This window comes from Eupeodes corollae, chromosome 1 (genome assembly GCF_945859685.1).
Source record: "Eupeodes corollae chromosome 1, idEupCoro1.1, whole genome shotgun sequence".
Classification (NCBI taxonomy): Eukaryota; Metazoa; Arthropoda; class Insecta; order Diptera; family Syrphidae; genus Eupeodes; species Eupeodes corollae.
Window position 1 is genome coordinate 236,030,477 of NC_079147.1, and position 27,137 is coordinate 236,057,613.

The following is a 27,137-nucleotide window of genomic DNA, read 5'->3' on the forward strand; positions in this document are numbered from 1 at the left end:
ACTCTTGCTAACCGCTGTTTCTTTGTGCTAAGAAAGCAATTGAGTGGCAAAGCACTCTCTTGAAGGACCAAAGTGTCGTTTTATAAGATTTTCATCATCCCCGTCCTGCTATTCGGTGCAGAAGCATGGACTATGACCAAAGCGGATGAAAACACCTTTTTGTCGTTTCGAGAGAAAAGTTCTTTGCGTGATCCACTATATCGTATGCATTGAAGGGAAGTGGAGGAGAAGATGGAACGGCGAGCTATACAGGTTGTACAGCGAGGTTGTACAACAACTAAGATGACTGGGTCACGTAGAGAGCAAGGAAACCAATGCTCCGGCCCGGAAATTCTTGGAATCAATAAGTCGTTTAATAAAGTAAAATATTGCTTAACCGATTTTCAATATCCTGGAACACTTATTTGAGGGTCTAATAAATAAAAGTTTTAACTCAAATTGAGATCTTAATCGTAAGTTCTAACGCTTTAAGGAAAAGAAATGAGTAACAGCTTAATTAGGTTCGTATTTTTCGAAAACCCGAATTTTAGAAATTATAACTTTCTAAAAAAGATTGGCAATAAGCAATTAGCATTTAACAATTTTTGAATAGCCTATACAACGAAACTATTTGGCACCAATAATGCAGTGTCATCAGCAAATGTGGCATGATAGAGTTGGCATCCACTGGTATATCCCTTGGATATAAAATGTACAAGGTTGGCCCTAGGATAATTCTTTGCGGTAAACCGGCTTCTTTTTTCTTTAGTTTCGAGTAATTTTAGTCGTATAAAACTAAAGAGCCGGTTCGTAAGATATCATTCCAGTGTATCAAAGTACTACTAAAGTTCCAAACCTTGTCAGAGGCTGGAGCAACATCTAAAAATATAGATGAGAATACTTGTTTTCCATTAAATGCTTTTTCACCAAGTCCGTAATTCAAAGTGCTTACTTGGTTTATGGTGTAATGATTGTTCTTTAATAAAATTTAAATAAGTAATTTGTCGGACTCGTAATAAGTCTTTCTTCCATTTATTCAGCAGTTTTTCGTAAACTTCTGCCACGACTAGATAAAGCAATATTGATTTGTAAGAAGTTACTTCTGTTAGTGAATTAAAGTAATCTCAGATAACAATACAGAATACCGATTTCTACAATACAAATACCTCTCAACTACAATTACCAGGAAACTCCTTAATGGGTCTTCATGTTAGGCAATTTAAAGCTCAATTTACATTCCATGTAGGTATCCATGTCTCTCGTTAAAAAATTAAACTATATTTAAAATCCATTAAAACTTTAACTAACTAGATGAACGGTACACACTTGAATATTATTATTAAATAGGTAGGTAGGTACTTCCTAAGCTAACAATTACCACTTATCCCATCTTACAACCACCTAAACTAGTCTCTTTCTCTCTCTTTTCCTCACGGAAAACCCTTAGCATTATACCTACCAAGACCAACCATCAGCAACATATAAATCCCTAACCTCACCCAAGATAATACAAAACAACAGTAATAAAAAAAAGAAGCCAAATAAAAAAAAAAGATGAAAAAAAAAATAAAGATAAAAAACTTCATTGACAAAAATTCATCAAGCACCACCATGCCACATCAACTTCAATCACACGTCTATTATTTGAAGAGTTACTGTCATCTCTCCTCTTGGGGCTTCCTACACTTCAACGTTCTTCAGCCATATCATCCGTTTTCAACATTTCACCGATTTTACTTTGCTTTACACACTACACAGCCCAAGCCCAAGCACTGGCACTGGCAGAACCTAAAGTATCTATAAAAAAATATCTAACATATAGCTTAGCTATTGAAAAGAAGCAGCTCACACAGTCAGTCAGTCTTAGTAATGGGCTCTTAAACATTCCCAAACATTTACAATGATATTTGTTGTAGGGAAAGAAAAAACCATGTCCTCTCTTGAAGGGAATCTCTTCCCCGCACCCAGACACCGAATCCCCTTAAATTTAAGTCTAACAAAAAAAAAACGCGCTATATTTTTCCCCTCCTGCACAAAAAAGTGGACTGTTTTTATAATATCTTCCTTCAAAATCCCATTTTTATTTGTATCTCATAGGTCTTTATTTTTTTCTTTTGGTGGCTTAAGTTCTATGTGCTGTACTGTGATAGCTGGTAGCTGGTATAGCTGCTATTATGCATGCAATCAAGCAAAGCTCATCCCGAGCCCGACCAAAAGACCGAAAGCCGAATGGGGCGCATAACAGAAAACAAATGAAGCAAGCTTGCGCGCGTGTACAACGGTGCATTGAGCACAGTTATACTCGTATTAAAGCAGGCAGAAGTAGCAGCAGCAGCAGCAACGGACTTTCTTCTTTCTCTCGCTGTACTGCTTCCATCATATAATTCTTTTTTCTACACTCCTATAGTCCTATACTCAGGGAAGGACGGTATCGGCATCGGTATCGGTGTTCTTCTTCCATGGTTCACGTGCGCCGGCCAAAGACTTCACAAATACCATAAACCAGCAGCAGCAGCAGCAAAAGCGACAGAAACAACAGACCCAAACCCAAACCTAAAGGCAGCAAAGCTCCAAAAGTATCGTAACAGTGTGTGAGTTTTCCTAACTCCGGTGGAATGTTAAAAATGGTATTCCGTATCTGGATAGGACCGAGACCGAGTTCCTCCACACACAGTCAAACTTTCATCACTATCAAGCAACGTAACATCACAGTTCGAGTTGAGTAAGTCTAAGTTGGATGGAATTCAAGTATTTCAGTTGAAACGGAACTTTCGCACAGAACGGTCATGGTCTTGAAATATTATTCTCAAAACTGGAAATTCAAGTAACCAAACTCACACACAAAAAAAAACAACTACCTACCAGAGTTATAAACGGTTCCCACAGTCTGCTGGCCATAATGATGATGATGGTGATGGGGCATTGGCAAGGCGTTAAGCATAGAGGCATGCACAAGATACAAAGCTTCGTGCTCTCTCTCTCGCAGTCTCTCTCTCACTCTCTTTCGCTCTCGCTCTCTCATTATCATCATCGTTCGTGAATATGGCAGAAGCCTACTTGGACTTCGTGCTGCAAAGTGAAGCTCATTCTCCAACCGACAACGACCACGGGAGGATAGTTCCGACTTCGCGCTTTAAAGTATCTATAAAACCAACAAAATTAAAAAAGTATCTTTTACATGAAATCTCTAATCAGTGTTGTCGGTCTCGGTGTCATTCGGTTGCTTAGTTGCGTACATCGTATACAGCGTACACCGACCTTCGTTCAATAGCCGGAAAGCGGAGCGGAGTGGAACGGCGGACGAACTGTGTCGTCGTTCTCGCCATCATCAACTATAGAGCTTTAATTCTCCATCGAACAACAACAACAGCAAAACGAATTTTAAAAAAATGTCAAATGGAGAAAGCTTTTCAGATATTATTCATGTCTGTGTAGCCCTGCTCTGCTTCTGCTTCAGCTTCGATTCGACTGGCAGTGGCAGCGGTAAAAGGTAGCATTGCCAACTAACATTTTAGTCGTCTGGAATGTATCTGGAGCCAAAGACTTTATTCCTACTCCATCCGGTGTGGCAGAGTCAATATAAAGTGTGTGTGGTTTATTTTTTAAATATTTTGTCTTCTGTGTTTTTTGGTCATTTTTATTAATTGCTGGCGCTTCCCTGCGTGGAGTCGTCGAAGAGTCGTATATATTTTATACCTACGATTTGGCTGAGGATAGAATTAGAGGCTCAGTCGCTAACTGTCACAAATTGTGTTAACAACAACCTTCTCATATTTCTCACCTTCAAATATCAATTGCAATAAATACAAAATATATAAGTGTGAATACGTATCTATGACACTTTATCGGGAATGAGATACGAATTCAGTCTCGTCGCGAACTTTGCACCATGACTTTCAGCAGCTTCGCGAAGTCAAACAAGTCTTAGAAAAAAACAGCCTTTTAAAAAAGTGTGAAAGATAATGGCTAGTTTTGTGTTATATTCTATTTCAAATTTTAACATTAAGGTGTGAACAAGCTTTAAAAAAAATGACGTAGTGCATAAATTTAAATCTTTGCCATTCGTCTCTTTTAATTGCGCAGTTTAAAAAAGAAAAATAAACTCAAAACAATTAATTAACTGAGCTCCAAAGGTGAGAAAAAAAACAAACTCAGTGTACAAAGTGCAAAATGCAAAAATAAAAAGTTTAATCTATCTATCTTAAAAAAAGGACACCCAGCAACAATCTGAAACAAACAAAATACCAAAAAAAAACATAAGATAACATTTTAAAATTCACGAGAACAATTTTGAAAATAAACAAACGCAACCAAAAAAAAAATCACCAAAAAGATAAGATCCACCAAACAACCCCGATTTTTAGATATTATACATCTGCTTGTATCTATGAGATACAACACAAAACACATCATCACACATCTCAACACACAGTCAAGTCAGTGTATTCGAGTCTAGCCATCAAAGGTTGTCTTGTCTTCGTCTTCGTTGTCGTATCTATCTTATTGAGATACATCCGTCTTCATACAAGTTCACATATAGTCAAAAATCAAGTGCCAAACATAAAGAGGGAAACTCCCTAACTTTATCCGCCGCCGACAGATAAAAGATACACTAACAACAAACAAAAAAAAAACTAACTGAAGTTGGAATTTCAAAAAAATTATCTAAATAAAATAAACTTTCAAATAAGATAGTCTCGAAAATCCGTATGTGTCTACAGCAGAACTGTGGCCTTCTTATCTGCTGGTCTTAAATTTAAAAAAAAACCGTAAGTACTTACATATTCTCACATATATATGATATAGATATACCATCTTGCTTAAGCTTTTTAAGAAGATATTTGTAGGTAGGTACTCTTAAAAAATAATAAGACAAATTTATATACACATGGGTATGCTTATGTGGGTATCAGAGTAAGGAAAAAAGTTTATAAAACTTGTAAAGATACATTCAATTAATTTAAGAAGCAGCAGCAGCAGCAGTACACTCGAGGGATCCGGCACCTCTCGTAGAGTAGAAAAGATCACAAAAGATGACGATGACGATGTTGGCTACGAAGTATGGTTGCCAAATGGCAGTAAACCAAATCTTGAAACTTTGAAACTGGGAAAAGTTCCTTAGACACAATTTTATAATATTTCAGTGTTTTGTTGGATTTTATTTAATTATAAAATTACAAAAATCAATGGTTATTGGTTTCAATTTAGTTTTTTACACTGTTCTTGAAAACTCTAATCACTGAAATTAAAACGTTGCATTCAAATTTTAAAGAGTTACAGTTTCTGCAGTCTCATTGGATGCAAGCAGTTTGTATGATAAATTATATTGAAAATGTTTCGGGAAATTTTGTGCTCAGTAGATTCAGATTATTGTCGGATTAAATGTTGCAAAATCAATAAAAGTTAAAAATTTAAAGTATTTGAAAGTATTGTCGTTTAAATAGTATTTAGAAAAAGCTTTTCAGATGAACATGTTCTTATTTATAAATTTGAAGAATTGAACATAATTTTCAAACAGACGAATTTTCTTTTATAAAAAGATATACAGAATTTGTCTACACATTTATCTGGTCATCACTTTTATTGCTCAAAGGAATGTTGAATATTTTAAATAAAACGTTAATTTTCATAGGAATAATTTTCGTTTGAACAGACCCTTTATTCCCGAATGTATCAATAACATTTTGCAGATATGGATTTGATTTTCGAAAAGGAGACCTTTAGAAACATAACAGAAAAGTTTGAATTTTTCGGTTCTACATCGAAACCACTAGACAACAAAAGGTTAAGGATCGATGTCATTATAAACGTTAACTTAATGTCAACGAACCCTTCGACGTGTCCCTGTCCACATTTAAAAAATCGTCCACAATAATCGCTTATAATATGGATATCATTTCCACGTTGCAAATTTATAAATTCGTATTCTTATTTATATTCGCGAAATTAATTTTCTAAAAATTTGTTATCATTGCACATTTCATGACCCAGTGATGATCAAAAATTCATTCCTAAATCAAATTGAGTCCAAAAATCAGGTCTTTGCAAAAAGGAAAACAATTCTTCAACTTAGGATATAGGATATCCTAGACCTACAAATTAGAAAGTCTAATACATAAATCAAAGTCGTATCTCGAACCAACTAAGATCTAGATCAGAGTTCTAACCATTGAAAGCCTGATGAGATATGAGTAAGAACTCAATTTAGCTCTTAATTTTCTGATAAACCAAGTTTTAGAGATAAGAACGTTTTCAAGAAATTGGACGTAAGAGAAAATTAGTTCACAAAACAATGCAAACAGAATAACATTTCAGGAACTTAAACTCGACTTCTGGACCTAGAGCCAGTCTTTATTTTAAGATTAAGATTTTTCGAGTTTAGTTTAGGCCAGAATTTATTATTAAATTTAAAAAAATCATTTTCCCCACACTTATTTCGCTGAGGAATTTCTATTTCTTTTTTTTTCTATTTCCTTTTTTTTTGTAAATTGAGAAAATTTCAACACAGTAAAAGCACTAAAAATGTTCCTTTTCTAAAATACATGCTATCCAAAATGCATAAGCTATACATTTCTCAGTTTTTTAACCGACCAAAAAATGAAAAAGAATTTATTTATATGCATATATTTTATATGTTCAATTCTCGAGATCTCGAAAAAAACAGTAGAAATTAAATGGAAAGCTTTTCGACTTCTAAGTGAAACATTTAATTAAAATAGTCTTAAGAAAACTGTAATTTGTGATTGCATCAAAAGACTCATCGTTCTATCTCACTTACAATAATTTTTCAAAAAAATTAACAAATTCTAAAATTTTATTTTGTCTTAAACGTCAGAACTTAGTATTTGCTTAAAAGCTTATCAAGTTAACTGGTTTTGACATTTCAAATCAAATTTAATCAAAAAATCAGGTCTTTCGAAGAAGGAAAAACATTCTTCAACTTGTTCAAAGTTGTATATCGAACCAACTGAGACTTAAATTAGAGCTATAACATTTGAAAACTTATTGAGAAATGAGTTAGAACTCAATTTAGCTCCAATTTTTTTGATAAACTAAGTTTTAGAGATTAGAACTTTTTCAAGAAGTTGGAGATTAGTTCACAAAAAAATCCAAACAGAACAATATTTCAGAAAATTTAAACTTGACTTCTGGACTTAGAGCCTGTTTTTTTTTTTTAATGTCAGATTCTTCGAGTTTATTTTAGGCTAATATTTGTTTCTAAAACACAGTAAGCGGTATCGAAATTTCATTTCCCTAACACTTATTTTATTGAGGATTATAAACTATTGCGTTTTTTTCTTTGTAAATTGAGAGTGCTATAAAATTCTAACACGGTCAAAACACTTAAAATGTTCGTATTCTAAAATACAAAATAACCAAAATGCAAAAGCTATAAATTTCACAGTATTTCGACCAGCCAATAAATGAAAAAGACTTCTTTTATATAACCATACGTAGTAGCCCCAGGCTTCTAGCATAATGGTTAGTGCGTTGGACAGAGGTCTTGGGTTCGATCCCTGCCTAGGCAACTAAAGTTTCTTTCACGGGTACTGCTTCTTGGGAGGAATTGACAAATTCTTCAAGAGTAATTCTTGTCATGAAAAGTGCTTTCCCATATTAGCCGTTCGAATTCGCCATATAAACTATAGATCCCTTCCATCTCTGACAACAATACTCGCACACAAGAATGGTTAAGAGTTGTAAGTCACTAGGCCCTAGACTGTTGCGCCACCCAATTCATCTTTATTTATATATTTTATATTTTCAATTCGAGGGCTCACAACAAAATCGTAGAAAATAACTGGAAAGCTTTTTCGGCTTCTAGGTGAAACATTTAATTTAAATAAACTTCGGAAAATGTAATTGCATCAAAAAGATTTATTTTTTTGGACTCATCATTCTATCTAACTTCCAAAAAAAATTTCGAAAAATTATTTTGTCTTTAGAACGTCAGAACTTAGTGTTTGCTTAAAAGCTCATCATGTTAAGAGGTTTTGACATTTCGCATGAGTATTAAAAAACGACTAAGACCTAGGGTACTAAATAAAAGCCTTATTTTCTGATTTTATTGTAGAAAAATAAAGTGAAGAATAAGCTAAATATTTGTATTTGCTATTCTGTCATTAAACTTAAAAAAATAAGATAAAATAAAATAAAATAAAATAAAATTGAATAAAATAAAATAAAATAAAATAAAATAAAGGGCTGTAGTACCCGTGGCATGATGGTTAGTGCTTTGGACTGTCATGCAAGGGGTCTTGGGTTCAATCCCTGCCCGTGCCACCTTAATTTAAAAAAAAATTAATTTTCGCGGGTACTGCCTCTTGCGAGGAATTGACAATTCCTTCAAGAGTAATTCTTGTCATGAAAAAGTGCTTTCTCAAATTAGCCTTTCGGATTCGGCCTTAAATTGTAGGTCCCTTCCATTCCTGACAACAGTACTCGCACACAGGAATGGTTGAGAGTTGTAAGTCACTAGGCCCTGGTTCACAACGGACTCTTGCGCCACCCCATTTGATTTTGAAAATAAAGTGCTTGTTATAAAGAGCAAACAAATTCCAAGATGTCTAATTTAAATAAGTTAAAATATATGAGAAATAAATAATATTAAAGGATTCACAATTTCCATACAAAAATGTAGACGAAAATAATATCACAACTTTTGTCTCATGTCTCCTTCTATCTTTTTAATAGTTACAAACAATATCATTTTATGACATTCATTTGTTGCCATTAAATGTCCAAATCTTAGGCTTTTATTTCACAAATGTATAAAATTAAATATAAAAAAAACGAGATAAACAGGCTTAGAAATTTGAACGGATGAATCTTTTAACAACAACTCGCAGGAGAAAATATAGTTTTGAGAATGAAAGGAATTTAATTACTTATCAGCACAAATATTTTTCGAAATCAAACATGAAACGGTTTCACGGTTTCACGGTTTCACAGAAACGTACAAAACCTCACAAGAAAAATAAAATAAAATATTTCGAAAAAAATAAGTATACGCCCAAGTGAACAATTATAATTTCACACATTACCAAAACTTTGACATGTAAATGTGATTTGAAATGACATGACTTAACTTTTTAAATTAAGTAATTTCACATTTTTATTTTCACACCAATTAGGACTGAATATTGTAAATTTGTATGAGTAATTTTACCCCATTTCCTAACAACTCCATCACTGTCCCGTCTATTTAGTCCAAATCTTCAGTTATTTTTGATACCAAAACAACAAAGGTGGGCTTTTAAACGAGTCATAATTCGATCTAAAAATATAGATTTTGTCAACAACTTGATCAACCTTTTTTCCATCAAAAAGAAAAGCTTATACAAATATGTGCCTAATTTATAGCAATCAGTTAAACGGTGTCAAAGCATTTTATTATGGTCTAACTTTCAAAGCCGTTTACAGTCTTCCAAGCTGTCTTGTATATAGATAATAAATTGGCAACCATGTTAAAAATCGAAGCCGACGACGAAGACGACAACAACAACGATAAAGAGACATGTGGAGAGCAAATATTCAGCTGCTTCAAGCATAGCATAGTTTCTTCTTACTTCTCTCTTTAGGTATTCACCAAACCAATGTGTGCCTATACGTTATTCTCAAAACTTCGTCTCCTTACCTTTTAGTCTCCTATCATACTTCTTGTGCATTGAATTTGTATCTCAAATAAGGCGAAAAATACACAACAACGAAAAAAAATATCTGCTGCTTTTTGGTGCTGGAGAATTGGTGTTTTCGGTTGCGTTGCCGCTATGTTCTTCTCCCACACTCCCACTCACCCAAATAGCTCCTCAGATGGTCTCAGAGTTTCTATTTTTGGTAAAATTACGTCAACGTTCATTTTTCTGCACAAAATGTTGGTTAACAAATTTGCTGAGTGATTTATTTTTTTTTTCATTTCATTTCATTTAATTTTATTTTAGTTAAAGGCAAAAAATAACCTCCTCCCCCGCCCATCCGCAGCAAGATCTCACACCCGACAACGAAGACGACACGACGTTCTTCCCCTTGACTCTCACTCAATTTGATTTTTAATGTTTTGCATTAAATTAATTGCAAAAATGACATTGACGATGATTTCATTGAATGTTATTGGTTCATCTTCTTTTAAGTGTGTCTATGTTTTTGACTTTGACTCTAAGTATAGGGGATGTAGGAGTGCTCGTAGAAGTTAAGTAAGTATGATGAGTTCATACGAAAAAGTATGGTAAATATATATCCTTGCTAGGTCATCATAATCTACTTATAATATAATTCTTCAGGGAAAAGATATAATTTCAAAGCTTCAATGAAAATTCAAAATGAAAATGTATATATCTAACCCTAAGAGGGAACGTTAACAAAGATCATGGTTCTGGTTCTAGTTGTTGGAAGGGAGGACTTGCTGTGGGCTGTAGGGCGTTTCATTAATTTCTATTTGTTAGGAAATGAGAATTTAATAAATTTCATGTCACAATTTATTTTAAATTTAATCTTAATCAAATATTTTCCAGAAATTTGTCATTCTTTCTAGAAATTTCTTTACAATGAGTTTTTTATTTTGAATGAGATGAATTTTATCAGTTTAAGTATAAAATATACAAATATTATTAAAAAATCAAAAATGAGAGACTGTAAAATAAACGAATGAGCGCGTTTCTATACTCCCCACTCACCCTCACCCTGCATCTCATCCTCAAAAGCAAATAATATTAAATTATCATGAATTCTGTTTGTTTTGTTGGATTTCAATTTAGGAATATTTTTGCAATGAGAATGCAAATTTACTATCGCTGTTTCAATAAATTGTTATTTTATTTTATTTCTTTTTTTTTTTCTTTTTACATATTTATTGAGAGTTCACATAAAATTAGATTTCTGTTCAATTTAAATAGAATATAATGATATGTACCTACTTACCTACACCTTTGCTCGCCACGCAACGCCACGCCCGCCGCGCAGAATCTGCAGTGGTAGGGTGGCTTTAAAACGTGTACATTTTATTCTAATATATTAACAAAAGGTAATTGTGGAATGCTAAATAAACTAATTAACAGTAGTTTTATTTTTGGTAAATAAAATTACAATTTGATTATTTCGATTTAATTATAAAATTGCATTATTTTGATTTGTTTTCAATCGATAGAAAAAAAAACAAACAAGTAAAAGAATTGTGGTTGGATGGAAAAATATATATTTTTTTAATTTACAAAATCAAGATTTTATGGGACTTTTGTGAAATTAAATTTTAATTGATTTATAATCTAAAAACAAATTTTCTTTTTTTTTTGTAACAAAATATGAAATAATTTTTGGAAAAATTAAAAACATTCACAGGTATTTAGAATGCTTTGATAAATATTTGATTGACAGTTGTATGTTATAATTTATATTCGTTTTTAATTGTTTTTTTTTTTTATTTTTGTTTAGTATTTTAAAATTTTAAATTCAAACCCTGATTTAAGTTCTAATATACGTTCTTTTTGTGAACCATATAGAACTTCAGGATGTGTACCTAATAATGTGTCGTAGCTTTTGTAACTAAAACATTTAGAAACTAAAAACATTGCCTAAAAAAGGTTCAAAATAAAAAAATGAAGCTGGGATGCGACCCAAACTGATGCTTCCACCTGTGTACAAATGTCGTTTTTTTAAATATCCCAAATATGAACGCCAATGTTTTGTGTTAGAAACAAAAACGCCAGAAATTGCTCGAAAATTATTTGAAATATAAAGAATCGGTCATTAAAAAAACTATTCAAGAATTTTAAGTCAATATCTTTTGTTTGTTTTTATAATACTTGAGTGAAAAACCACTTCCTATAAGATTTTAGATGTTTTTGTAGGTTTTCCGTGTTTTGTAAAAAAAAGTTGTCAGTGAAAACTTTTCTAAAAAAAATAACACAAAAGTAAGCAACAATAAATATAATAAAATAAGTTTTCGTTAAAAAAACATTTTTACCATTTTTTAAAAGCTTTTGACAGGTGTCAAAAAATTTTTGTTTTTGATACTTAAATTCAGTATCATTTTTCGTTCACAAAAATTGGAATTGTTTAATTTGAAAAAGAATTTGTATTGATTTTTTCGCTTTAATCACGTCACAATGTATAATTGAAGTCGCTGCCATTATAAGTTCTAGAGATATTTTGGGTCAACCAACCTTTTAACTGTTTTCTTTAATTGCTAAAGTTATCAAGTACCAACATATTTAACCAAAGCTAAAAGCCTTGCAAGGTCACTTAAAGAGTTAATTTAAAATGTAGCTGAGCTTTAATTTTGAAACGCGCTTTTTGGGACCCTCTTACTTTTAATGTTTTCAACTTTTAGCATATGACAAGTAAAACCTCCTCTTCTACTAAAAATACGCGTTTTAACAACGTAATGGAACGTTTTTATAAGTGAAACAGCCAGAACATACTTTGAGGTCATTCCGTAGAACAATTTTTTGTCGATAGTCTCACTTCGCGAAAGACAAAAATCATCAAAGTCATATCGTCAAAACGAGGTAAAAATAATTCGGTGTAATTTAAATTTGTTACTGTTACCATGAAAATTAAGTTATGAATCAGATCCTCTATCTTTTTCAGCAAATATAAGGGTGATTTTCTAGCTATTATCTTTTTGGCAACACTGGTTTAGACAGGTGACGCACGTTTTGTGTTTTGTTTTACTGTCAATAATTTAACAATGATTCGTCTTAAAAACGAACAACGCTTGCCAATTATTAACTTCCCATAGGAAGTTATTGTAATGGGTCCGATTTGTCAAATCCATCTAAGGGTTTTTTTTATAAATCAAAAAAAAACTGAAAAAAAATTTGCCACCTCCAAAATTTTACGACTAAAATATGATTTCATCTCCAAAACAATTTTGCGCATGAAAGAATAATGTTTTTGACAATTTTGAGAAAAATCGAATTGACAGTTTTTTTTACAAAAAATTAAAAACCGAAAAAAAATTAACAAAAGTCGGTAAAAATTGAATATCGATTCAAATATCTTTTCAAAAAGTTGAAATTTAGGCTACAAACTTATTTTATTTTATAAAAAATATTATTTTCAACATTCTGAAAAATTTTGAGAAAAATCGTATTGACAGTTTTTTTTTACAAAAAATAAAACTTAAAAAAAAAAATAATACTAAAACTTGGTAAAAATTTACTTTCGACTCAAATAGCTTTTCAAAAATTAATGTATGTATATATATGTATATTAATGTATGATATGTAGTTTCAACAACGGTGCCACATGTCACACAGTACGCGGAATAATGGGTTTACGGAGAGGCGCATTCGGTTAACATTAGTAATCCCTCTTAATTATCGTTGTAAAATAATTTTGACAGTTAAAGATTGTTTAACGTTTTTGAGTTTCAAAAGAAGACATTTTAATGATACTGGAAACAAGGAACTTGCGAGACGGTTAATGTTCAGCATATATGATTCCAAAACTAAGATCAGGTTGAGACTTTGGGTGGCGTAGACTACCATTGACCCGGCTTTGCACAAAGCACATTATCTTAAATAGCTGCGGAAACAACAAATATTTTGAAATCGAAGTTATGTCCCCTGTGGATAAAATGGAATCTTTATAGAGAAAGTCCGAAATAAAGAAATATGTTTATCAAAAATTATTTAATACGAGGAGGTTAATAGAACGAATATTTAAAAAAAAATCATAAATTACAAATAGGTTTTTTTTCCCATAGACGGAATCGGATCTATATCAATTGGCTAAGAAAAGATGCTAGTTCACAATAATATCAGACATAAAAAGCTAACATTTTGAAATTCAGACTATATGGTACTTGGTGGCAAGAAATAAAAACGGAAAACAGAAAACTTTGAAAATGTTCACAATTTCCCATAGAAAAGTAATAAGTTTGGAAAACTTGGTCACATTTTCAAGCTATCGAACAAGCATTATCTTTCATTTTGACATTTCAGTTACAGTATCAGAGCAGTGATCAATCTTGTACTGAAACGATTGACAAGACGATAATGATACAATTATGTGAAGCAAACTATTGACGATCACGTTTATGATAATAGTTTTGACGCATATAGTTTTGAAAATTACGGAATGACTCTTCTGAGCTTTTGAGACAAGTTTGTGATGTAATAGATCTAAGCCGTATGAGTCGCTCAAAAACAACTTGAAATATTGTTGCAGTAGCATCATTTAAAAAAAAAACTTTAAACCGAATTTTACAGAAGGATTTAGGTCTTAAGGCTTTTAAAGTTTAAACGACACAAGAAAATAAAGTCCTTCGATGCCTTAAAATTATCCGGATTTTTATCACAAAAATCATCTTTATCAATAAAATTTTTGTTCATAGCATTTGAAGCTCAGGAAATCCAAAAATGATTGTTAAAAACCTCTCAGCATTATCAAAGTGTCAATGTTTAGTGCGGTTGTTGTGCTGAATGGCGTTGTAATCTTACATATTCTTAAATGAAGTTAGTGTAACTGTTAAGTTATAATTAATACTTTGGTAGGACCTTAAATGCAAGATATTGATGTGTACAAGAAATTTGTTCAGCAAAGGCAACGAAACACTGCAATTTTGCAAGAAAATTTGAGTGACTGCTTTATTTTGCAAGGAAGTCATTAGTGTTCTTACACTTTTAGAGTTCTTTCTCCAGGACCTCGTGAAAGATGAGGTCTACTTGAAGTTATCGATTACCAATAGCCACAAATTTGCGAATTGGTTATGAAATATTTCATTCGTAATTAATTTGTTTTAAAAAATACAAGTTTTCTTAATGAAAACTCTATTTTATAAATATTATCATGTTTTATTATCACCACAAAATACCTAAATAAATTGTTGAAGTAATTCAAATTGAGCAACAAAAATACTGATTTGAGAGTTATTAAAAGACTTGAAATGGTGTTCCTAAAACAATAATAATTTTTCCATACACGCAATTTTTATCAAAGTGATTAAATGTATTTAAAACGAAATTCTACTTTCCTAAAAAAATATGTAAAAAAAGAAAATTATTAAGCAATAACCATGTTTGTCCACAGGAGAAATAAAATAAGAACAAAAATGAAAAATATTAATTTGGTTGTATGTATTTCAACCATGTCCCATATATTTCCCCCAAAACAAAAAAACCGAACCTCAAATTAAGTCGAATGACTATACTACAAAAATTATGCAAATCAAATAAAAATAGAAAAAAAAAACACAAAATTTCCTTCGCCAAATATGAGAAAAGGAAACCAAAAAGCCAACAAAAACCAAAAGAAAATTTAACGAACGAATAAAAGAAAAAAAGACCAACTACAAATATGCTGCCTTTAGGGAAATACTCTTGCACACGGAAAACTACTTAAGCGTCATGAAAATCATGAAAATTAAATGTCTAAATTGCGCTAAGAAAAATATACACTCACCCCATCAACCTATTCAACCTTCCACTAGAGCCACTGCGAGGCACCATCATCGCATCGCCACCACATTGACAAACAAAAGCTTAAAACCGATTAAGTATACATAAACTATAATAACTATATACACTATTTTTACTTACTTACATTTAAACATACTTATACATTATGTACAATATATATACATACCCGACCCGTATATAGTAAATAGTATACCAACTTCTACTTCTACGTGTTCATCCATCCAACTGATGGCGCCAATGCACACTATGCACAAACATACAGTACTTAACAGTACCTACACTATAGTTGAGAATAAAAATAGTCACGCTAGAGTAAGTATACGCCCCGTAGACCCGCAGTAATAATTTTATACCAGAACAAGAAATGCAAAAAACGGAATATCTGAAAATTAACCCACATTTTCTTCAAACCAACCCAACTGATAAGTTTGCTTTTACAAAAATGTGTCATTTGTCGACAATTAAAATCACGCAGCGAATTAAAATAAAAAAAAAGAAAAGAAGAGAAAAAGACTATGATAATGGCGGTTGTGATGGATGGAATGGAAATCCTCGACCAATAAAACAAAAACACGAATAAAATTTGTTTTAAAAAATTCTAAAAAAAAGAAAACAAAATGGCACGTCGCTCGTCCTAATTCTGTCTCAATCTCAAGACAAATTATAACCATTTCCGGTTCCATAAAAAGAAACCAAATACACCACACACCTCTTTCTTTACGTTTTTATAAATAATTATATTAAAAGCGCATTTAGTTGTTTTTTATTTCTAATATTTATTTCCATTTAAGGAAAATTGCGTTTTCGACAAAAATAATTGTTTTTTAAAATTAAGAGACACACAAAAACCATTCAACGGGATATCATTATTTATTTGAATTGCTAACGGAAACCACAAAATAGGAGACCAACGAAAAAAAAAGAATAAAATAGAAAGAAAGAGGACAACTCTTTGCAATTAATTTTTGTATGTTTTTCAAGGAGGAGTTCGTCGTGTGCGTTTGTGGCAGAATAGAAAAAGAAGGACTTCAGTTAACGCAACAAAATCTAGAAACTAGGAGTTTTGTTTTGAACATTCCAAAGTCCATACACAACACACACAGACACACATAACTATAATAGAAAGAACCATCTTACCAACCACAATCAACATTCACTCCATTCCACTTCCACTTCCACTTCCACTCCGCCTCCCTTAATGCAGTGCAATAAAACAAAATGGAAGAAGTCATTTTGATAGAATATGATAATGGAAATGGATACTAGTACAGAATGGGAACAGATGTACGTACAACAGGGTGACAATGTTTTTGTGTCTTGTTGTTGTTTTTCTTTATTTTTTTTGTTAATGGGAAGATGATGTTAACAAATGGTTTTTCAAGTACTTAGGAAGTACCAAATTTATTTACCGAAAAAGAGTAACTTGAAAGTCTGAATGGTCTATTCTAAATGCTATTGGCCTGATTATTCCCTTTTTTGATAAATGGACTTCTATTCTTGGAGGAAGTAGAAACTGGCAATTCTAGTTTGAAGCCTTATAGTTTCTTCAATTGGATATTATCGTTAGAAATACAGGACTCATTAGACAAGTTTTTTGAACAATTCAAAGAATGGTAATGGCTTAGTTAGAACCCGCCATGAAAAGCAAATTAATTTTAAAAATTGTTCCAGATTCAGATTATTCTTAAAAACTAAGTTTTTGACAATTTTGTTTCTTTTCATTTTTATGAGGAAATCAAGTATTGGATAGGAAAATATTCTTTTTTTTTGAAGACAGGAATTTTCCATTGGATTTTTATAAAAATGAAACAGAAATATTGTTAACATGTTATTACAGCGTTATCCATTTTGCGGTTTCAAGACTAAACGTAAAAAAAAAACAAACACAAATTATTTTTGTTCATAATGTTTCTTATTTATTATAAAGTTTGAACGTTTCCATTACCTGTGTTTTGTTGGAAAATCTATCAATAGTAAAGTAGGATTTTACACGAATAACAAAAACAATATCTGCAGTATGAATACTACCGATAAAAGTTTAAAGTACAATCTTACTACTGATGGGTTTTTGACATTAATACGAGTCTCGAATGGATCTTAGGTGATTTCGTTCTCATATGTTGGTACGATTGATTTTGCATGTGAATTTCGATGGCTGTGTTCGTTGAGTAATTGGCATTTGGAATCATGTGTTTTTCATTGGGGAAAAAAATCAATCTATTACTGTTGATATTATTTAGTTTTATTAGTGGAAATGGACTAACTGGGCTCATTTTGCAAGAGACAACAATAGAAAAAATAATTAAGTTTTGCTATTTTTCCACCAAAGGCTTTTTTCAGTTTCCACCACGGTTCAACACCACATGTTAATGTAGCAGTCTACGAACAAACCCCCTCCTTAAAGCAATTGTTAAATGAGCTTTTTTTTTATAGAATCTCAATTTCCAGCGTTTTCTTGGGAATTTTCCACTACACTATTTATAGAATGCCAAAAAAAAAAACATGTGTGAAACACTTCATCATTGAAATGACCACCACGCGAAATGTTGCAAGCATCGATTCTTTTGAGGTAATTTTCGACCCCTTTTTGGGCAGTATCTCAGCCATAACTTGACGAATGTTGGTTTTTAAGTGCTCAAGAGTTGAAGTTTTGTCTGCACTGCATAAACACGATATGCAGTTGCGGAGCCTCATAAAAACGTGTACAGCGGTGTCAAATTGCATGAATTAAGCGGCCAGAAAATATCTCTTGCAATAAAACCATATTCGGTCGATTTTTGTGTAGCATGTGGCATCGTCTTGTTGGAACCTCATATTTTCCAAGTCGTATTCTACAAAACCAAGCAAACAAAGTCGGTCATCATATGACCATAACGCTTTGAATGGACGGTGACAGTCCTTCTATTGTGGCTTGCGAAGCAGTAAGGTCCACTCACACCTCCGGATCAAAGAGCTCACCAAACACTGACTTTTTGTGGATGTAATGGACTTTCTTCAATTGCGGATTCTCAGAACCCCAAATACGACAATTTTATTTATAAATATACCCACCGAGTAAGAAATGTGATTCGTCGATGAAGAAAATTTTGTTCCAAAATTCGCTGTCGTCCACCGCCTGTTGTTCAAGCACCCATTCGACGTATCAACTCAGCTGGCTTCAGTTAATGTGAGAGCTGAATTGTGTAGATCCAAATGCAAAATATGCCATAATTTGCAATAAGGCAGTCCTCATTCTTGAGAACGACGAGGAGTCGACACATTCGGATCTTCGGCAACATTTTTTCTTTCAGCAACGATATTTTCAGTGGTACAAGCGAAACGATGAAGCACAGGGCTAACAATATCTGTACCGAACCCAATCTCTTCAAATTTCTTCAGAATTTCCCCAATTTGCGTAGTTGGACGATTGTGTAAACCATAATAAATGATATGTGACTGTTTCAGAATCACCATTTTTGTAGTAGGTTTTACCAGTTTGTATAAGTTGTGCGATACCTAGGAGAATTCTTCTTTAACAATCTAAATCATATGAGCATAATCAACCTCTCACGTTTCGTTAGGGACACAAACTGGTTCCATTGATCTTAGGAGGAAGCCTCAAGATTCATGTGGTATCACAACGGGCCATTAAACTGGCCTAAGTGTGTCCGTTTCCATCTTAGACAGCCACTATAACCTAACCCTAACCATGCGTTGTGCGATAGTTAAGTGACTTAATTTCGTTAATGTCAGACTTTCAACTAAAAAACAAAAAAATTGGTTTAACAATTTAGTTTGACAGAAGTCGAATTCCAGCCCTATACTCTTGAAACCGTAAAATGGATAACTCGTTACTTGAGTCAAATCAATTTTTATCAGTTCCTATTTATATTTTGCAAGATTTCAATTTTTGAAGTAAAAAGAAATTGTCAATCGAGTTGTTGTAATTTGGCAAGGTTTTTAATTTGTAACAAAAAATTGCTAAATAGCTAAATAGATTTTACAAAAATCATTGCATAATTTTGAAAACAATATTTTCTGTAATATTTATTCCGAGATTGAGTCAAAAATCAGTTTTTACCAATTTTTGTAGAAAGTTTTAAATTAGATTTTTCTGAAAATTGTAACAGATGTTAAAAATGTTGTTTATGGTTATTTTAAATTATTTAAGAATTAATAACATTTATTTTTCGAGAATTATTCGAGGTCACAAAATTTTAGATATTTAGGGACAACCAAAATTTGTACTTTTTCTAATTACTCTCATAAAAAAACACCTAGTCAATTTTTTTGAAAGTCATTTTTGCAACTTCGGATGTTATTATTCGTAAACAACAAAACAAAAATGATATAAAGTCGATATCTTTACTGGATATCGACATTTGGATGACGAAAAATGCTTTTCCGAACGTACGCACACATACACACACACGGACATCTCTTTAAAAATCTTTGATTTAGATTCTAGAGAAATTGAAACGTAGAGAAATTCTAACACTTTCAGTTCGACATATCGAATCAATTACAAAAACTTCCAATGGGAAGTTCCATTCCAATATTTCTCCGAATTGCTTTTAATGATGGGAATCTATAACTGCACTTTAAAAGTTTCCATGACATTTCGAACTAAATATCTGTTTTTTAAGAGTGTAGGCTTGGAATGAAAGGGTTTAAGGTCAAAATTCGTAATTGATAAGTTTCATGATTGGAATCAAAGTCGAGTATCTAAAGTCCCCTTAAATCCAATTATTGATTTTTTTGGTAGAGACGCATTTGAAGAGGACACTATTCTGCACGAGCAAGATTCAATTTCGGTTCTGACGAGTATTAGCCCTGTGATACCCACCTTTGACGGAAAGGTTGTTCCAGCTTCATTTTCGAAGAAAAACGATCAATTGATGAAGCCACTGATGAAAATTAAGTTCGTAACATTTCTTCCAAAATATTTATCCAATTTAACTGCTAAGCAATACCGACTCGGATGGTAGTGGACCTACAATTACCGAGGCAGTTAGGCAAAAAATCATACATCTTTAAACAGAATTCTTCTCAGTTCTCTTTGGATAAATAGTTATTTAATTTTCGTGAATTTAGTCTCTTCCTCTAGTGTCTCTGTTTTCTTTTGTCAAAAAAAAAGATATTGTTTGGGGTTCACAGCAATTTCGTCTCGAGAAGGAATGATACTGACTTTATGTCAAGATTTTGAGTAATAGACAGTTCTAGGTGACAAAATAACATATGATTTAAAAAGAAACCACTAAATGGCATATCTAAGTTGACCATTGTAGCTTATTTGTTTGCATTTACAAGTGTTTCAGTACTCTTAATCCTGTTTTATATAATTAATATTATTAAAATGTTTGGAAAATATTTGCATTACTGACACTCTAAGGTTTAGTAAACTATTTAACCAAAATACGGGACCGTAACTGTCAATACCAATTTCTTTTTTAAATTCTTCTTAATTAACTAATGCTTTGTATTCTTTTTTAAAACAAAAACCTTTTCTCAAACAAATTTAACTGTCAAATTTTTTAATTTTGTTTAAACTGTCTAAAAACTATTCAATGCAGAAATTAAAGAATTTTATGCTTGCAACTAAGCTTCGAAAAAAAGGAATAAGGAAAGGAATGTCTTGAACGTAATTAATTTTGTTTGTTCTTGCTTCCAATTGTAGATTACTAAATAAATAAGGCTTAAAATGATATTTCAAGGTTCGTTTCGACACATAAAAAGCTTTTTGAAAGTCCACCCAATGAGTCTGCAATATTTCGATAAAGACTCCAATTGGAAGCTGACAAACATGAACGAAGATTTTTTTTAGTAGAACCAATAAAAAAAATATCCTGAATATCATAAAACTATTCCAAAAAATGTAAACATAAAGCTAAATCTTGTTAGACATACCCAAATCCGTTCTGCCGTTTTTATGTCCCCCATATCATTATAATACTCTCACCGCAAACCATGAAACTACTTGTGTATATCTTCCTATAACCAGACACATTTTTACCTCAAAATCACTATTTTCCAATATACTATGTACAAATACGAATTTACGATGACATTCAAAGTCAATAACAAATCACTTAATTTTTATCTTGAGCTAAAAAATAGTTCAATATCCATATGAAGACGAAGACGAAGTCGAAGCCGAAAACGAATTCGACAAACAAAATAAAAATAACTAAGTCAACCTTTTACCTTAATAAAAAGAGAAAAAAAACAACCTTTACATTTCTTTCCTTCAAAACAACACCCGAACACCACCCGATGTCAAAGGATTCTCATAAAATAAAAATTCACCCACAGCCGAGTGGATTTAACGACTCGCACGATATCCGCAAAAACAAAATCTAATACGAAGAAAAAAAGGAAGCTTCCTTTTTAGAAATTCAATGAAGCATCTTTTTTGTGTGCCCGTAAATCTTCCACCCTGACGCTCAAGATTGCTATTTCGATAAAATTAAGTATTAAGAGTCCAGCTTTTATACCTACACCATATATACGAGTACGTATACGTTACGCCGTGTTGTAGGTATGATACAAACCTGCACAAATATATTTCGTCCTTATTGTGAAAACAGAAGCACCACATCGCTCGAACTAAACAACCAACTAACCAACCTATGGCAACGATTGCCTGACCCTAAGTTTCTACTTTGGGCAAAAGGTTTATAACCTTAAGTGTGCGTGTTGCCTTGTTTTGCTTTCTTTTTTTTGCTGTATTTTGTTGTTGTTTTCTATCAGGTCAAAATCATAGACAATTTTATTGGTCATCCTTCCTGTGTACGTGTATCTGTCAAAGTGAACTTATTGTGATTCTAATCTTTTGCAATCAATTAACTATATGTTTGTTTTACTATATTTTTCTTTTGTTTTTGTTTTTCCTTTTTCCTTAGGTTCGTATAGGAAATAATGTTGTTTTGGGTTTTGGCCCTTTTTTTTAATTTGAGTTTTGCGCCATTAGACACGCATGATACCTTTTTTCCAATATCCGAATTAGTTTAGAAAAAGGATTCAAAATCCCTTTTGTAGGAAAATAGAAAAAAAAAGAGGAATACATTTTCGAACAAGTCCAGATGGTTTTTCTAGCAATTTTGGTACAAAAAAGGTAGGTCTGGACAAATTAGCCATCCCTTCTTGGTGTTATTTTCCAGCCTTCTATAACGTAAACTTTCACAAACCTAATTGAATCATTATCATAGATGAAAGCTGTTTTCATATTCTAGAAGGAGGTAAACCAATTTAAGAAAGGAACTAGTTTTTTTTTGTATTCAAATCTAGGATAAACTTTCAAAGCCCAAATCAATTTGTTCCTGAGATGTGTGACGTTAATGATTTAATGTGTGTTACAACAAGAGAAGAGAGGTTAAATAGTTTGTAATGCTTTGCATTTTGAATCAAATTTTACTAAAGATTGAAACGAGTTCAATATGTGACCACCGTCTCCTTCCCACTTTGGAGAGGAATAGATTGGTGAAACGTCAAAATATGTCCTTTTTTTGGCAACCCTCAAAATCAATTTGTTGTCAGTAGCCACAGTTTTTTTTGTCAATCGGCTCTATTGTTGCTAACTCTTAATTGTTAGCTATTAGGGTTACAAAAGTCTCCATTTAGGATTTCTAAAAGTTAGAAAAAGTTAGAACAGAATTAGGATTGCTCAATATCGTTGCACCATATAAACCTCTAATCTCTCCTAATAATGTTAACTGTATGAACTGTACTAGATGAAATTAAATCGCAAGATGACTTACTACTTACCGCGATGGATGAGGACTTCTTACTTGTCCTTTGTCAACAAATTCTTGACTATTGATTGTCTTCCAGTCAAATTAAATGGGACTATCGAAAACTTTAACAAAAAATTGGATCTTTTTTGTACTTTTAGATTCGTTTGAAAAACCAAAAGAAGTTGGTTGTATCTTCAAAGACTTCCGTAAGGTCTTTGATAAATTATGCCATATGTCATTATCTAATAAATTGAAAGCCCTAGTTTTTAACGAAAAATTAATGTGTGGGTTTCTTCTTACTTCAAGAGATCTAATAGCGTTATATTGAGGAATGCAGAGGAATTACAATTTTACACGTGCTTTGGCGTACCACAAGGAAGCCACTTAAGAGCTTTACTATTATTTATAATTTTAAATAAATCGTAATTTTATATGATTACGATTTGCTTTCAATTTTAAAACAATCGTCCGCTTAAATTTACGCTGAAGACATAAAAATGTCTCAATGTTTAAAGTCTATTGACAACTGCTTACGTCTAAAAGACAATCTGTATAGTTTTGGCAAATATTGTAACACAAGCTGTTACTCGCAGCTTCTATTTTTAAGTGTTTTAGCATTGTTTTTTGTTTGTGTATTAGTTGCAATATAAGAACCGCCCAATGATAGGCAACGATGAAAGATCTAGAAACAGAAAGCACCTAATGATATACTACTAACTCGTGTTGTAAAAAGAATAATTAATACCTGATTATAAGTATTACCCGCTCTGAATGCGATATTTTATAGAGGTAAGGAGTAGCTTAAAACAATTTCCTGGCTTGTAATTAGCACTACACAAAGTCTCATGTCATACAATTGTTTCTTTGCGACGTGAAACACGTACAAACAAACAAACAAGCAAGCAAACTTACTTTCTTAATAATGATATTATTAAAGATTCTGACAAATGGTTAATTGTATTAACTTTCAAATATAAAACCAGACTACAGTGGATTGATTTTTGGCAATTCTTCTTAAATATATTTTATTTAAATTTTTATATTTTTGAAATATTATTAAATTGTATTTTTGCTAATCCTGAATTGTCAGCTGTCACAACGTGTTTGTTGAAGGTTAACAATACTTTACCACACAAAGTGTGGTATATTAATATTTTAGACCCGTAAACTTTTTCTGGCAAAGTGTCAGAATAGAAATAACAATATTTTGACACTTGTGTGGTGTAGTGAATAATTTATGAACCAATTCTCCTAACTCTGAGAAAATAATACAAATAAAATAATCAACGACTTTGCGACAAAGTTGTCTTCCACAAAATTGATAAAATCGCAAAGAAATACTGTAGTGCCCTTGGGCGTATACGCACTTTTAGTCATTTAAAATAATTTTCATTTAATGCTAAACATACTCGTAGTCTGTTGGGTCTCCTAGTTTCACTGTCGCAAATAATTTTATCGTTTATCCTTTATTTCAGGTAGTAGCCATTTCGTATTGTTCCTTTAACTTTTAAGTTACTTCCGAACCATAGTTTGTGGTTATTACAAAAAAACCTATAAACCTTTGTAGTTTACTTAAGATGATGGTCACTGACACCCAACAGAAACTTTTCCATTAAACTTAAAGATCTTTGCCGTCTTCATATCTCAAAAAACCGCACCACTAAGCAAAAGCCATAATCGGATTAAAATAATGTCCTTGAAATAAAATAGACACAGACAATTCTCTAATTCTGCATCACCCTGTTTCTATGCAGGTGCGTCATCATCCTCGTCACACAAAAAATCTAAATGAAAATTAGAAGCTCGACAAAATGATACAAAAAAAAATACACCATCAACAACAACAATAAAAAGGACGTTCATACAAAAACCGCATACTTAAGCACTGAGCTCACATTATCGTATATCTGCTCTGACTGCAAAAATTATCGCCAACCACACAGACACAAACAAACACAGTTACGTGTTTCCATATACGTACTAAAGGTAGATATGCAAACTCTACCAATATAGGTATAAACTTCAAAACGTTGTCCTGCACATATTCGTATCGTATCATTTTATATTGTATCCTGACGACTGACGCGATAGTAACTCCATGCCAAAAGCTCTACTTAAGTAAGCACCAATCTGTCTACAACTGCTGTTCTAATTTTATTCTGCAATCATTTTTAAATGAGAGAAGGTGAAACCACCTAAGCAGATGGAAGAGGGGGGGGAGGGGGGTTGAGGGCAACAACAACAGGAATTAAATAAACCTACCTCAGAAAAAAAAGTAGGAAAACCATTTGAAATTCCACAGTCATGCAAATGCAGGGCATTTGGAATGAAAATAAAGTTAAAAGGAACAACAACAGAAACGAAAAATATAATAGAAGTGAAAAAGGACGAAAAAAATATCGCGTCTGAAATTGATGACAACGAGGACTTCGACACCACATATACAAACACATCCTTATTTAAATTCCACGTCCTCGCCGAACGACGAACGATTGTCGGTTGGTCTTCGTCCTCGTCGCAACTGTGCCAGGGATATCTCTCTCTATGTGCGTTGTGTTAATTTCATTCATTATTTACGGTTTACCTCAACAATTCGAGAAACACAACCTATCCCCATCTTTGTACGTGTAGAATGGAATGTAGATGCTGCTATAAGGTGGTAGAAGGCAGGTATCTGATCCGATCCGACCCGACCCTAACTTAACCGACCCAGCCCAGCCCAGCTCAACCAACAACAAGGACTTCGAGGACCGACCCTATCTCTACCACCGCACCCTGTCCTCATAATATCTCGTATACTCTCGTACCCTACCTATACACGTTACGTTTTGTCTACCTTTATAGCAGCAGGATACATGCGGAATCAGAGTTTTAATTAGCATAAGGTACACACATCCTCTCGCATGTATGGTGTGTCAAAGTTCTAAGGACATTTTAAATTAGTTCCTCCTGTGTGCACAGAAATATATACACACAGTATAACACATACTCATATACCTGTGCATAGTACATCTCTGGTAGCAATAAACACAAGAGGACACATGTCACCGCGACATGAGACGAGCGGGGACTTCAAACTTATATTAAGGTGCACTATGCTAAAATGAAATTTAAATGTAGCGGCAGTGGCAGCAGTAGCAGTAAAAGCAGTAGCAGCGGACTATAGCAGCTATGGCTTTAAATTTTAAGCCAACACAATTCAGGACTTATGGAAGTAGGAAAGGACTTGTGAATATAAGTTTTGTTTGAATTGTCACAGCAGTCGTGCCACAACAAGAGACCCAACCCAACTTTTGTATATGTTACACAAGAAGATTGCCTTCCTACACCCTACCAACCCGTTATCACTTTTCTACATTCCAGCAACTCCCCAAGGTTTCGGCACCAAAATGAGTTTCAAATTCATACCAATGATGGGGTAATATGTATGCTATGACTTTTCTTCAAGTTCTTTTGTGTTGATACGTATAAAAAGTAAGCCCTTAGAGGTTTTTTGGGGGTCTTTCGGTCGGTTGGTTGGTCGTATAGAGCGGAGCAGGAGGGGTGTATAGAATAGCACCACTGCACGCCGAAAAACTTTTCTCACACAAATGTCTTGACTCAACTCAACTCGACTCAACTCAATTTCAGAAGCAAGAGCAGGAGCAGAAGCAGCAACAGCAGCAGCAGCCATTTTGTATGCACCACCATGTTACTTCATATGTTGGCTGATGGTTCTTCTTTTTCTTGTTCTTGTTTTTCAAATATATGTAGCCCCCATTTTGGTCATTATTTATGAGAATCTGGCTCCTTGGCGCATTCAAGCAAATGAGTGAGGTAAGGACAATGATAATGGGGACTACAACGATGAAGTCGACTTAGAACAAGAAGACAAGAAGACTATGACGACGAAGACTAGGACTAGGACGACAAGGACTACGAGGACGACGAGGACAACGACTAGGACGACGACGACATAATATAAAACACAACATTGTACTACATTGTTCTCCTCATCATCATATGTTGGTTTTATGTGCATAAACGA

The 27,137-nt window shown here is 32.9% G+C and overlaps 1 long non-coding RNA gene across 1 annotated transcript in view; it reads left to right on the forward strand.

Annotated features, from left to right (window-relative positions):
* Positions 1 to 2,736: 2,736 nt before the first annotated feature.
* Positions 2,737 to 27,137, forward strand: part of LOC129943460 (uncharacterized) — a 78,451-nt gene continuing 54,050 nt past the window's right edge. Inside the window, exon 1 of the long non-coding RNA XR_008781250.1 lies at positions 2,737 to 4,748. This is a non-coding gene — a long non-coding RNA (uncharacterized LOC129943460). The remainder of the gene's footprint in view (positions 4,749 to 27,137) is intronic.